Source organism: Pagrus major, chromosome 16 (genome assembly GCF_040436345.1).
Source record: "Pagrus major chromosome 16, Pma_NU_1.0".
NCBI classification, from domain to species: domain Eukaryota; kingdom Metazoa; phylum Chordata; class Actinopteri; order Spariformes; family Sparidae; genus Pagrus; species Pagrus major.
The window spans coordinates 18068304-18081103 of record NC_133230.1 but is presented as its reverse complement, the minus strand read 5'-3'; the positions used below and the strand labels follow the sequence as shown (position 1 = coordinate 18081103).

General features: G+C 42.0%; 1 protein-coding gene across 3 annotated transcripts in view; it reads left to right on the top strand.

Annotated features, from left to right (window-relative positions):
* meis2a (Meis homeobox 2a) overlaps positions 1 to 12800 on the top strand; it is a 179415-nt gene that overhangs the window by 86666 nt on the left and 79949 nt on the right. The window lies entirely within an intron of this gene.

Here is a 12800-nt window from a genome sequence, read left to right as displayed (position 1 = left end):
TCAAGCACCGCATAAAATAAATACTTTTTTTTTAAAAGCAGAATTCAAAACCCATCTTACATGCTTCAAGTGATGCATGGTGATAACCGCTCATTCCCCATCCCTGTTGTAGGTCACGTTTAGGTTCGGCTGTTTATATTGATCTTCATATCCCATTCACAAACAGCCTTGTTTACATAAATAAACAATATTGTGTTTGCTGCCATGGAAACAGTTTACACAGGCCACAAAAATCACCATTTAATAGAGTAAGATGTTTACATGCCTGAGAATGCTGCCTAATAATGGCATATCTCAGCTGTCATACTCTGGTTTCCCATAAGTGCCATACGTGTTTATGCAGGCTGTTTGGGAGTGCACGATGGGGTTTATAAACTGCTAAACCTCACACTTGTGTACGCTGAGTCATTTCAGAATATTAATGTGAAAGGTGCTCTTGTGATTATCCTCTGAATAGTAATAGGTATAGATTTGAGAAAACAAAGTTTGTTGATCATTATTTTATATTACATTTATTTTTACGCTTCCTGACATGACATCTAAGCGGTTATGTTCCTGCTGTTGCAGAACTTTGCAAACTGACGTTACTCCGCAACAGACTGAATCCATTGTTTAACAGTGCCAACTTTGCGGCATGTTTTGGTTTGATCCTATCCATTACATCCTCTCAGTCCCTGCGTGACCCCCCCCCCCCCCCCCCCCCCTTCCTCACCACCACCACCAGTCATTAGATCATTACTCTGTTTTAGGGAGCAGCAAACATCCGAGGCCGTCTGAACTTTCCCTGTGGAGTGGAGCCAACAACCACACGACTTAATAAATGGTGACAAACATAAGCCAGCGCTCACATCAGCAACATTACATGGCAACAAAGACATGGAGCAAGCCCAACCAAATAAATGGTCACTCCAGGTTTTGTGTGTTTTAAGTGCATGTGTGTGTTTGTGTGTGTGTGTGCTCTCCTCTTCTGTCATGCCAGCATCATTCCTGTACTTTGATCATTTTCAAATGATCCTTGGCATGTGATTCTTCTCTGACTATGTGCAGATACACAGCGGTGCGCTAATTAGGCGTTATCTTGTCAGGTGAACGATGGCTACCGATACACCCCTCTGTCATTTTCTTCAAGAGAAAATGCACTCGTGCAGGAATCCCTCCGTCTGCTTCCATCAGCTCCTTTTTTCTCCCTGGTTTTGCAGATTCCTCCGTCCGCCCGGTGCAGCCCGGGAGAAGTCGTTTTACAGGTCAATCAGGAATTCTAATAAACTGACCTGTGCTTTAATGACTAATTCATTGTCTCCTTTACTACCTTCATGGGTATAAAGCGGATTAATGACTTGAGCAAGGTTAAAAACAGTACCACTGTGCTTTTCCTTCATCCATTATCAATCATCCTTTAGATTCTTAGGAGAGCAACGGAAATTGAAGGAAAATTAGTAATCCTTTTGATGGATGATAGCATAGGTAGGAGTGTATGCGTAAGATATAAGTGCGGCTATAGCATTAAATGGAAATTGCCTGATAAGTAGCGTCACATGAGGAGCTTGCATTTGAAGACATGGCACATATATGGAACAAACTATAATGCTGTATGACAGGAGAATTATCATTCTGAGACAACAAAGCCGCCAAAGTTTTAGACGAGCCGAGCGAGGAAAAGAAGCCCTATTTTTGATTATCCTCCGCACAGTGGACTCGTGTAGATATCTTTATCAAAATGGTCCAGAGACATAATCTCATATGTTGCACCAAACAGTTCTTTCCAGTGTGTTTACAACAAAGAGCTTTTAGGAAAAACTCATGAGGAAAAAGGAAAAACTCTGCAGCAGTTAAGAGAATGGAGGTAAAGAATTTCACGAGAGTTGTTAAACTTCTTTGACAGCTTCTTTACTTTTCCTCACACTGTACTTCTTTCTTGTTGTTCACAAATCCCATGGAAGAGAAGAGAAATAAAAAAAAAGAGAAAACCAAAGGGGAGGCAAAGGGGAACGGCGAGGAAAAGGGAGGATCGGGTATAAGGCTGCGTCTCTTTGTTTACCATCCTATATTCCCATCATACGTACGTACGCCTCGGCTGCATCTCTGGGCTCTTCCCATTCTTGGCCCCAGTCATTTCTGACAATGTTAATGATTTAGTGGAGAGCCCTCCACAACGGATGATTTGTGACATGTAGGAAGGCTGGAAACGGGGGAGGACTAGGCAGGTTTCTGTGGGGAGTGTTTGGGATCCAGGGATGCCTTGAAGATAGTGATTCATTATATTTAAGACAAGTGTGACATCCTACTTCAAGGAAGCAGCACACATATGTACGGAGGGGGAGATTTTTTTCGGGTGGCCAAAGTGGGGAGGGGTAGGTAAGTACAAAGGAATGCCTCAGTGTTTTTTGAGATGACATAGGAATAGGAGGCAGGCATATGGAGACGGCAGACTGGAAAATAATGGGTAATGGAGGAATTTAGCCTCAGGCTATATGCCTGCTTTGCCTACTTCTGTATAACTAGTATATTTATAATTCAAATACATACCTTTAATAATTAACAACCCGTGAATATTAAAGGAGAATGCAGGATATCTCTCCTAAAGATGGAGTCAGGTGAAAAATAGTATTAAATTTCAGATTTGACAACAACACAGAACAAAGGACCCAAGAGCGACAACAAAAAAGTTGGCTGCCATTTTGGGGCCAATTTCTTATCTTGGGCTCATGCAATAAACAAAAAGCGATCTCGTATGAGCGTGACATTAACACATGACGGTGTCTTTGCAATAGAAATAAGTTAATGTGACTGGATTTTAGAAGCTGGTTAGATCCTTGTTGTTTGTCAAACTCTAAATTAAATGTCATCCGATCGCCAGCTTCTTTTACAGTAGACTCATTGTTAGTGAATCATACTGAAAGTCAGTCAAGGGCACCTCCCTGGAAACTAAAGTGTGCAGTTACACAAGCAAACATCTCACTGGTTTTCCTGGAGTGTCTCGTTCAGTATTTGATTGTCGTCTGGAGTGAACTTTTGCTGCTCCGCTTCAGCCAACAGCGCGATACGCACAATCACATTCATGTATGACACGTGCGTGAGCGACAAAGATCAACTCGCATCAAAAAGAAATTCTGCTCTACATCAAATTATGTAATTCCAGACACATTTAGGCTGCGGCAATTTGGAAAATAAGAACTGTGTCGCCAAATGCGATGAAACTCTGTGTATTTATGCAGAGCTGCGAGTGTGGCTTTTAAAATAAAATATCCCAAAGGACAGTGTGTTTTGTAGTCTGTACACAAGTGGCACAGAAAAGCTCTCATAGACTGTGTCAACCGAAGTTATGCAAACAGCAGAGTTCAACAGAAACCAACACATTTGCATATTCTGGATCTGAAATGTGTTCTGCTTTTTTGTGCAGGCCTCGTTTCTATCTCTACGCTTTGATGTGGCTCATACATATTGACGACCCGCTGAAGAAACCCAACCACGCTAACTAAAGCGTGAGCTCAATTTGTGCATCCCCTTTAAAAAATCGTGCATTAGTTTGTCCCATTTATATTTCCGGGGGTTAATTAGCAAGTGAGAGATTGGACAATTAGTTCATCCATGCTAATTGATTATAATATTACAACTTGGTAATGATAGGATGAACATAGACTCCTCGTTCCATATTCCTCTGAGGGATTCGATAATATATACAATGCTTCTGTGTAATGAGGGTTTTAAAAAGACCAAATCAGCTAGGGAAATTGTTAATTCAATTCCACTCAGATGATACCGAGTATTTCAGGGCACAAATGAATTGGATTGGATTGGAGGGATCTTACAGAATGGCAGTGTCCTTTTTGATTTTGACTCGTGTCAACATAGATGATGGAGATCACTGGTTCATTTCTGTCAGGGGCACAATAGGATGTGAGCTCGCAAAGATCTGATCGTATCTAGGTCATTTTTTTCCCCCTCTGCTCATGATTGAAAAGCCTGTTCTGTCTCATATCTGCAACTTTCAAGAAATGGGTGCCGCTTCAGGGGGGCGAGATGCAGCGAACGTAAAAGAAAATGAACACATACGCAACGTGTTTTCCTTTCAGTGTCTTTAAACACGATACGGATTCAGCACAACACTGTCAGTCACCAAACTGTATCCTAAGTATAGAATTACACTATTCGCCCGTTCCTCCCCTTATCTAACTTTACAGTCATAGTCTGTCCTCACTTGTCAAATGTCTGGAGTGTGAAGCTCAGGTATGGACCTCTAACCACCTCTCGCTGGTGGCCCCACTCGAGCTCCATCACACTGTGACAGTCTGTCAGGCTGGGCAGAAGGAAAGAGCTGCAGGTATGAGTGCGGATACAGTTCACCTGGAAAGTTACACAGGCAGTGCTCGAAGTTCCACTTTACATGTGAAAAATCAAAGGAAAGTGACATTTTACAGTAGTCATGCCACTACTTTTTATAAATAAAGAAAGGTTTGCAGGAAAATTAGTGCTGGGATTCATACATCTGCAAAATCTAAGTTGCTTTTTTGTCCAACCAACAGTCCAAACCCCAAGTGCTCTTCATTTACTTTCACAAATGGCAAAGAAAAGCTACAAATCCTTACTTTTGAAAAACTGGAACCAGCAGATGTTTGACATTTTTCCTTAAAAAATGACTACTTTCCCTACTTTTGATCAACTAATCTATTCAACAGTTAACCGTTGCAGCTCCTAGAAAAAAAATATACTTGATAAATGCATCTGTGCCCCGTTGTGATCAGTTTAACTTTGCCTCGTAGCCCAGATGTTATTCATGTATATTCTCATGTTCTGTTTCAGAATTATTGCCCCTCAAAAGTCGTCATTACATCCCTTTTTTTGGCCCCACAACGAGAACCATTTTGTGAAAAATGTCTCGTCTCACCTCGAAATGTTCATCCTCCGGTGCAGCAAATAAAAAATAAGATTCATGTGTTAAATGTCGAAGTATTGCACTTCTTTACTGTGCTTAATAATTAATAGCCCATCCCATCACCCTATGAATATTTACATGCAAAGTGTCCCTGGGAGCCTTCCATATGCCAGAGGGAGGGAAGTCTGTGTGTTTATAGCGTTAAACACTCAAACATCGTCACCAACCCCATTTCGCCTCCAACCATGAAAAACAGCCACTAAAGCATTGCGAGCATTTTATTTGTTGTTGCACAATGTAACCTATTCAACTTCCATTTAGACGTGGCAAGTCAAATTACAGGTACTCTCTCTGTGCTTGACTGAAATCCCAGGACGACGCTTGTCTAGTTCGAACGTGAGGGGAGCCGGAATGAGGTTTGTTCGCACGGGGTTGTTTCCAGAGCAATGACATTGTTCATTGAGATCACCTTCCACTTACTGTGTCAAAGTGTCAAAGGTCTTGTTGTCAGCCCTGCCCCGAATCAAGGCGTCATCGCACGGCAGGAGGAATTACACAGCATATTAGATTATACGTTGTAAAGGCAGAATTGAGGAGAAGTTCATCTGAGCCTGTGCAACTTTCACCAAGAGGGAAAAAAATAAAACACAAACTCTGCAAATTATAAATGATTGCTGCGGTTATACGAGCTAATTGGAGCTGAGGACTTTGGACTTTTGGACATTAATGCGCTGTTCAGTTCCAATCTCGGCGACTAGCTTCCCTTTAGTCCTCCCTTTGTGTCTGATCCAAAAACATTGAATAAATGCTGCTCAACGGAGGATCGGAAACATTGCGTGTCCGCTCCGATTGTGACAGCTTCAGAGCACAATTGTGAATTTTCAACCTTTTGACCTTTTTGAGAGAGACTCAGCAGGACACACATCAGGGAGATCTGGGAGTACAGCAAGATCCTTCTTGTTAAAGTTGCACTGCGACCACCATAAAGGACACCGCGAGCTATTAACGGACAAGTAGGATATGTAATACAAATACATACACTGTTACTAGTGAACCTGGGCATGTTTGGCTCTGTTGCTTCCATTGGTGGTATTTATGTAGGAAGGGAAGGCTGAGTGTTGTTGTTGCCTCCCTGCAGGTCCCCGAGCTCTCAGATCTCCTCTCTGTCTCCTGTGTGGATAAGTAGTGGCTGCAAAGGCAACGCTGCTCTTTGATATTTCACTCCTCATTTGAATCAGTGGCCGCTTTATTTGACAATGCCAGGTAATTACCTGGGTACCATGCTTGATCATGTGAACTCCTGCAGAACCAGAGTTGAGGGAGGGAGGGAGGAAAAAAGAAGGGGGGAGCGAAGGAGGGGAGGAGAGGGAGAGCTCGGTATCTGAGAGGAGATGGAAATGGGAACACATAAACAAAACAGGGAGGGGGGGAGAAAAAGTAGGGGGACAAAAACAAAACGCACAAACACAAACAAACCATCTGCATTTGTTTAGCTGCATTGTTTCGCGCAAGTGTCCTCAAACATGCAGAGTCATGACTGAGGCTGCGTTGAGCAAGTCGTGTGTGTGTGTGTGTGTGTGTGTGTGTGTGTATGTGTGTGTGTGTGCCGGGCCTGTCCCATGCTGTGAGGGGGATCGAGCACGAGGTCAGACGCTGAGTGAGAAGTTTATTATAACTCAAATGAATAGTTTTTGTCTCTCGGGTTCAGTCATTTGATTAGCTGGAAGTCTCTGTTGTGTGTGTTGCTTATGAGCTCGAGTGTGTTTCACATGTGCTGCAGCAAAAAGAAAAACACATTTTGAAAAATATATAAAAGAGAATAAACCGAAAGACATTTTGAAAATATTTTAATGGTGCTGCATTAAAAAGGATCAGGACATTTACAGTATCGTCTCAGAGAATAAACAGTTTTACAGTATATACATAAAAGATGAGGAGAAAAAATAACTGCAAAATTTCATTTACAAATAATAAAAAATAAATTAATACTCACTGGGGTTAAGCTCAGTATTTTTCAAATAGCTGGATATGCAACCTTGTCAATGATGTTTATTGAATAGGAGAGCAGTGTTTACTCTGTTGTGTGACTAGAATATCAAAACCCGTCACTCCATGTGAGTGCAGCTGCGTTCAGGCTGACTGACTGAGCTCTCCTTGGAGGAAACCAGCAGACAACTTAGGCCTGGCCCTGAAGTTTAACTGAAACACTGTGCCAGCAAAAAAAAAAAAAAAAAAAAGAAATACCACTCCTGTACTGAAATATGAAATATGGAGGAATTTTAGCACAGAAAAAACAAAACTACAAAAACTTTGGGGTTTAATGTGCACAGAGCCTTTATTTTTTCTCTTTTAATGGTCTCACTGTAAAGGACGTGTAATTCATTAAGGCTATAAATAAAGTGTGAATGACGGACAGGCTAAATATATCCCAACTTTTCACAAAGACGTTTCATCCTCTTCTCTTTTTTCTCACCTTTTGAATTAACCGCATGAATAAAAGCAGCTCCGGGTTAGATATCTTCAAGATATGCACAAAAAAAAAAAAAAATCTATTTTCTTTACAGCCTTGTTAAAAAACGTCTCTGATAATTCCGAGGGGTTTTCAAACGCTCCATTTCGAGATCTGGAGAAGTTTTGCAGGCACTCTGAGAGGCTTCAACTCTCTGCCATTTTTTCTTTTTTTTAAATTCACTTTCTAATCATATTGAAACCGTGAAAGCATCCGCACTTCATACCCCCGCTTCCCGCACCGGACAAACAACACAAGAGGGGGGAATTTGTATTCATTTCAAAGCGGAGAGGGGAATTAAGACAATTTAATAAAGGCTTAAACCGGTGAGGTTGTCTCTGCAGCGCCTAAAGCCATATTTCCTCTGATCAGCGGAGGAGGGCGACTTTATTGGACATGTTTCTATTTCCAAATCCGCATAACAGGCAACGATGCATGTATTTCCTATAATGTAGATAAGGGAGAGAGGGTTTGATATGTAATAAAAGGTGGGTCTGTGCTGCCTGTTTAAGCCCCTTAAGCCTGATAAATGATGAGCGACAGAGGCACAGCAAGAGGGTCACCGCTATTAACTCCTCGGTTTCCCGGCCTCCACTTAAACTTCTCTCAATTACATGTGGTAATGTGGCTGGATACGGGCCTTATAGGCTTCGACCTGTTCAATCTAAACTGGAGTTTAAAGGAAGAAAAAAAGAGGAACCGTACGCAGATCTCCACATGCGCCCGCGTGAACCCGCAAGGTCTTAATGAGACTGTCCCCAAAGCCACGTGTTAGCGGGGGAAACACGGGGATTATAGTCTGTGGCGCTGGACACATTGCACACCAGGTATTCTGGGACAAACACCCGATGCAAGCTCATTAAATCAGCATTTGGTGTATCCGCACAGGCGTTAACGACGGGCTCTAATCTCGGCGGTGACCCGCTCAAAGTGTGTCACAGCCGAGCAGAGCTGAGGCTGTGCAGAGGGGCTGCAGACAGCTCAGAGGAGAGAGCTTCATTTCTTTACATGGCGAGGGAAGAAAAACGCGTTAGAGCTTCACACGTGAAATAAATTAATTGTTATAAAAGTTATTTTCCAATAGTAACATTTTCTTTTGATAATGTTTATGACTTTGACGCGCAGCTTTTAAAAACAGAACAAATGTTTTATTTATTCTGTTTTCATTTTTATCCTGAGCTTCTGTTGAGATCTTTTATTTTTTTTTATTTTTTTTATTTCAACATGCAATAACGCGTTTAATAGCAGATAATAAAAAATCACCCGGGTTGTGTGAGTATTAAAATGATAATACAAATATCAGTGTGTTTTTTGGGGGGTTGGATATAAAACTGCGTGTTAAATACTTTTTTATCGATCTGATTTGGATTTATATGAAGGCCGACTTGGATTCAAAATTAATTGAAAAATCGCCTGAATGCGCAAATTTAGAAATAATTCTCGCAGACGTAATTAAAGACAAACTAAAGGTAATAAAGGCCACTTTTTTTCTAATTTGTGTGGCACAAGTCAAAATCGTGAAACAGCATCAGCATGAGAAGGAAACAGTCCAGCCGAATTAAAGGTCGAAGCACTGCCAGCGAATAAATTCAATATTACAAGAAACAAATCCAGTGGAGGCTCGGTTCAGACAAAAATCTGCATTTTGATGATATTTTAAAATGACGTCTGTTGTGAGGAAATAACAATTTGATTGCAGTGCCTTTAATTTCAATTTAAAAACACGATTTTCTCGCGTGGATTCCGTGTAAATTTTCCGAATAATTGAATCATTTTTTATTTTATTTTTTATTTTGAGGGGCCTTCTCTCATTTGTTGCAAAGCTCTCGACAGCTCGGCGTCCGCTGCGGCCGCCAGGTGTCGCTCCACGGCCGCATATTCTCTCACGAGTCCATGAAGGGGAGAAAAAAAAAAAGCCACAGTTACATTTGCTGCTGGCCTCATCTCTCCCCCCTCTCTCTCCCCCCTCTCTCTCCCTCCTCCCTTTACTAACCCTCTGACACCAGACTCTGAGAATCGGTGGAGGGGAAAATGAGGCTTTGGAGCTGAAGAATTTACAGTTAGTCGCGAAACTTTTACAAGTATTTGAGTTGCTCACTCCACTTTCTGAAACCCTATAGTCACATTTCACTGCGGGGGTCAGGAAGAGTTCAGGCTGAGATGAGTGAGGTGAGGCTTTTTTTCTGCGTGAGGGGGAAAACAAGGGGAGAGTGGAAATATTATAAAGGAATCATAAATAAAATCATCTTTAAAAAATTGTGTTCAAGAAAATAAGTGAAAATCAAGATTGTGGGAATTATTGATAGAAATAATCTGCTCACAGTGGGGACAGGGAGGGACTCCATTACTTGTGTCACTCCAAAAGATAAACTTTTAATTTAAATTATGAGCCCACAGCTGCTTTTCTTTTATTTTCATTTTTTTTTTTTTAAACAGAGGCTTTTTCCCCTTTTTTCCAACCTCCCGAGCCTCTCCACTAGTCAGTCTATGATCCAGTCTTATCTCGGCGCCTCTATACATTAGCTGAGCTGATTTACATAATCTCAAATACTGAAGAGGGCCAAAGAAGAACAAAGTTACAAACAAGATTAGGGCGATTTTATTTGTTCCTGCGGTTGAGCGCCGATTGTTTCTCCAGGAGTGTTTAAGGTCACTAAGAGGATTTGAAGCCCGTTTCATATCACTGATCTTTTTGAGGGAATTAAAATCAACAATGCATTTCTCTCCATATTTAGCAACAGGCTTGAGTGTGTGTGAGCAACCGAGCCCTGCAGGGAGAGAGAGGGAGAGAGGGGGAGACGAGAGGGGATTGTAAGTCCTGCAAAGAGTAAACAGAGGAGTGGGAAGTTCAGTGCTCAGCCTCGGTCGCATGCAGGCGGTCCTGGGTGCACCTTTTAGGATGTGACATGCAGTGGATCTCTACCCTGGTGATTGTCCCAGTAGTGTTTTCCTTGAAATGGATCCTCTGCCCCCCTAATGAATCCAAACGCAGCTGGCCATGTCCCACACGGACACCGAGAGCTTTAACCCTAAACTGACCTCAATTTGACACCACCAGATGAAATTTTACCGCCTGTTAATGCCAGCCACTGATTTTTTTTTCTTTCTTTTTCATGCGAGTTGTGTTTGCGCACCTGAAAAAGGGGGTCGCAGCGGTAAAAAAGCCACTTGTGAGAAATCCAAAACTACTTTTAAAAAAGTGTAATTGTCTGCGAGAGGTGTCCTCCTGGAATTATCTGGCTTGTAAACGCGCTCGGGTTAGACGCAGGGGAGTTTGAGTTGGCACAGGTCTTGTTTATGGGGAAAATTAATTTTAATTACCTATTGAGTGAACGATGATTAAAATAAAATTAGAAAACGAAGCACCGACTTGTGTAATGTCGCGTCACACGCTGTTATTAAGCGAAATTAACCTATTTCACTGCCTAAATATTGTTCATGCTGATGTCTCGTGTTTATTGCCTCCATTAATTAGTCAAATAAATAGTTCGCGTAAAGACGGGAGTTTGAATTTCGCGTCGTTGGGAGTCGTCGCTGGAAGTTTTATAGGGAAGGATGTGTTGCTGCGGAGCCGTGCATTGGACACGCATAATTAGCCTCTGCTATTTTCACACGCTCTTCGGGTGTTTGCATCACTCTCCTCGGGGGCAAATCACATATTTCCACAATAAATGCGCGTAAAGATGCGGTAAAAGTTGCAAGATTTAGGAGTGTGTGTTTAAAAAAATTCCGCTCCGGCGCTCGGATTTTTCGGACACATCGCGCGTTTTAACGTCTCGGTTAAACATCTGCATGAAATATATTCTGCATTTTTTTTTTTAAAGTCCAGCCTCAAAACTTTGCCTTCGCTGCGCCGCGGACGGACGCGCGTTCCCAACAAAGCGCTAGATACAGTATAAGGTTTAATGCTACTTACCGTAGTTGTCCAAAGGAGGAGGATGGAGGAGAAAAAAAAAGTCAAGCGTTAGTGCACAAATCAATGTGAACGATAGTATTTAGCTTATGAAAATATCAGTCTTCAATAGCAGAGTCTGCCGGGCTGGTTGTGTTTACAGAGTGTAAAGAGAGAGACTTGGAGACGGTGACTGCCTTGGCTCTCTGCGCACCGCTCTGCAGCTCCTTCCCGGGGTATTGCACGTTGAAATGTCCACACAGCCGTTTGTCAAACCCTGCAGTCCTACACTTCCCACCCCCCCTTTATGCCAACAAACATAACTGTTGTCACGCTTTCATTTATTAAATCTTTTTCCTTTCTTAAAAAAAAAACAAAAAAAAAACCTTGCCATTTACTGTAATCGACCCTGAGCAACTCTGCCTGGTATTTTTGTTTGTTGGGAGAGTTTATTGACCCTCCAACGGTAGCCACAGCCCATCTCCCTGAGCGTGTGTCTACCTTAATCCTAACCTGTGAATAATTAATTTCCACCATCAAAAATGTCACGGAGCCATAAATGGAGCCTTTATGTGAGAACCTGTCAATACAGCCATGATGCCATATTAGCATTGATGGAGCTAAATATTAAAGGGGATAGATGGCCTGCTTCTGTTTTTGTGCGTAAAAGTGCCCAGACTCCAAAAAGGGCTTCACTGCAATCGATGGCCGGAGCGTTGCTCCTCCTCTAAACTTCAATCTCCTCACATGATTGATGATCTTGGGGAGCTTTGATAATTGACTACTCTGAGGTAAGGCACGGATTTCTATCAAGAGAGGGGATTGGACGAAAGAAACATACAAAATTACTTTCTCCACAAAAGCTTTTTTTTCTCCCCCTCTTGGAAAAGTTCATTCTGGGCTTAGAGGGGTGCTGCGTGTCGTTTAATTTGCTAAAAACGACCAGAGCGATAATTAGCTGTAAGATTAGGAGGCATTACTGAGATATTAGGCACACCGGCTTATAACCACAAAACAGATAACAAGTAAGCGTCATGCTCATATATTAAACTCAGCATTCATAAGATTTCCTGATAATTTTAGCTTTATAATCCTTTGTTTGACTCCTATCAGGATGCACAACTGCTCACATATCTTATTGTGTGTCTGTGCGTAAAAGTTTGGGTACGTGGTGCGTAATTCTGCATTAAAATGAACTTTTCTACTCTAAATCATGATTCGTGTGGTTTGATTCAGTCAGTGGTGTGTTTAATTTAACTCAGAGGAGTTGCAGTCGAAGTGTCCGCGCTGCTAAACCTTCCTCATTCAACATTTTTCTGCTTTTTTTTTCTTCTCCAGGTCTCTTCTCTGCGAAAAAAAAAAGGAATTGGGTGGGAGTTGGAGCTGTGTTGGTTTGCCTTTTACCCCCAGTGTGGAGTTGAAGCCGTCCCTGTGCCTCGCATACACTCTGCATAACACAAGATTTGGTCTCTCCTCTCTCTTTTCTGGAGCTGCTGTAGGACTGGCTATGGCCACCACTACTTCCG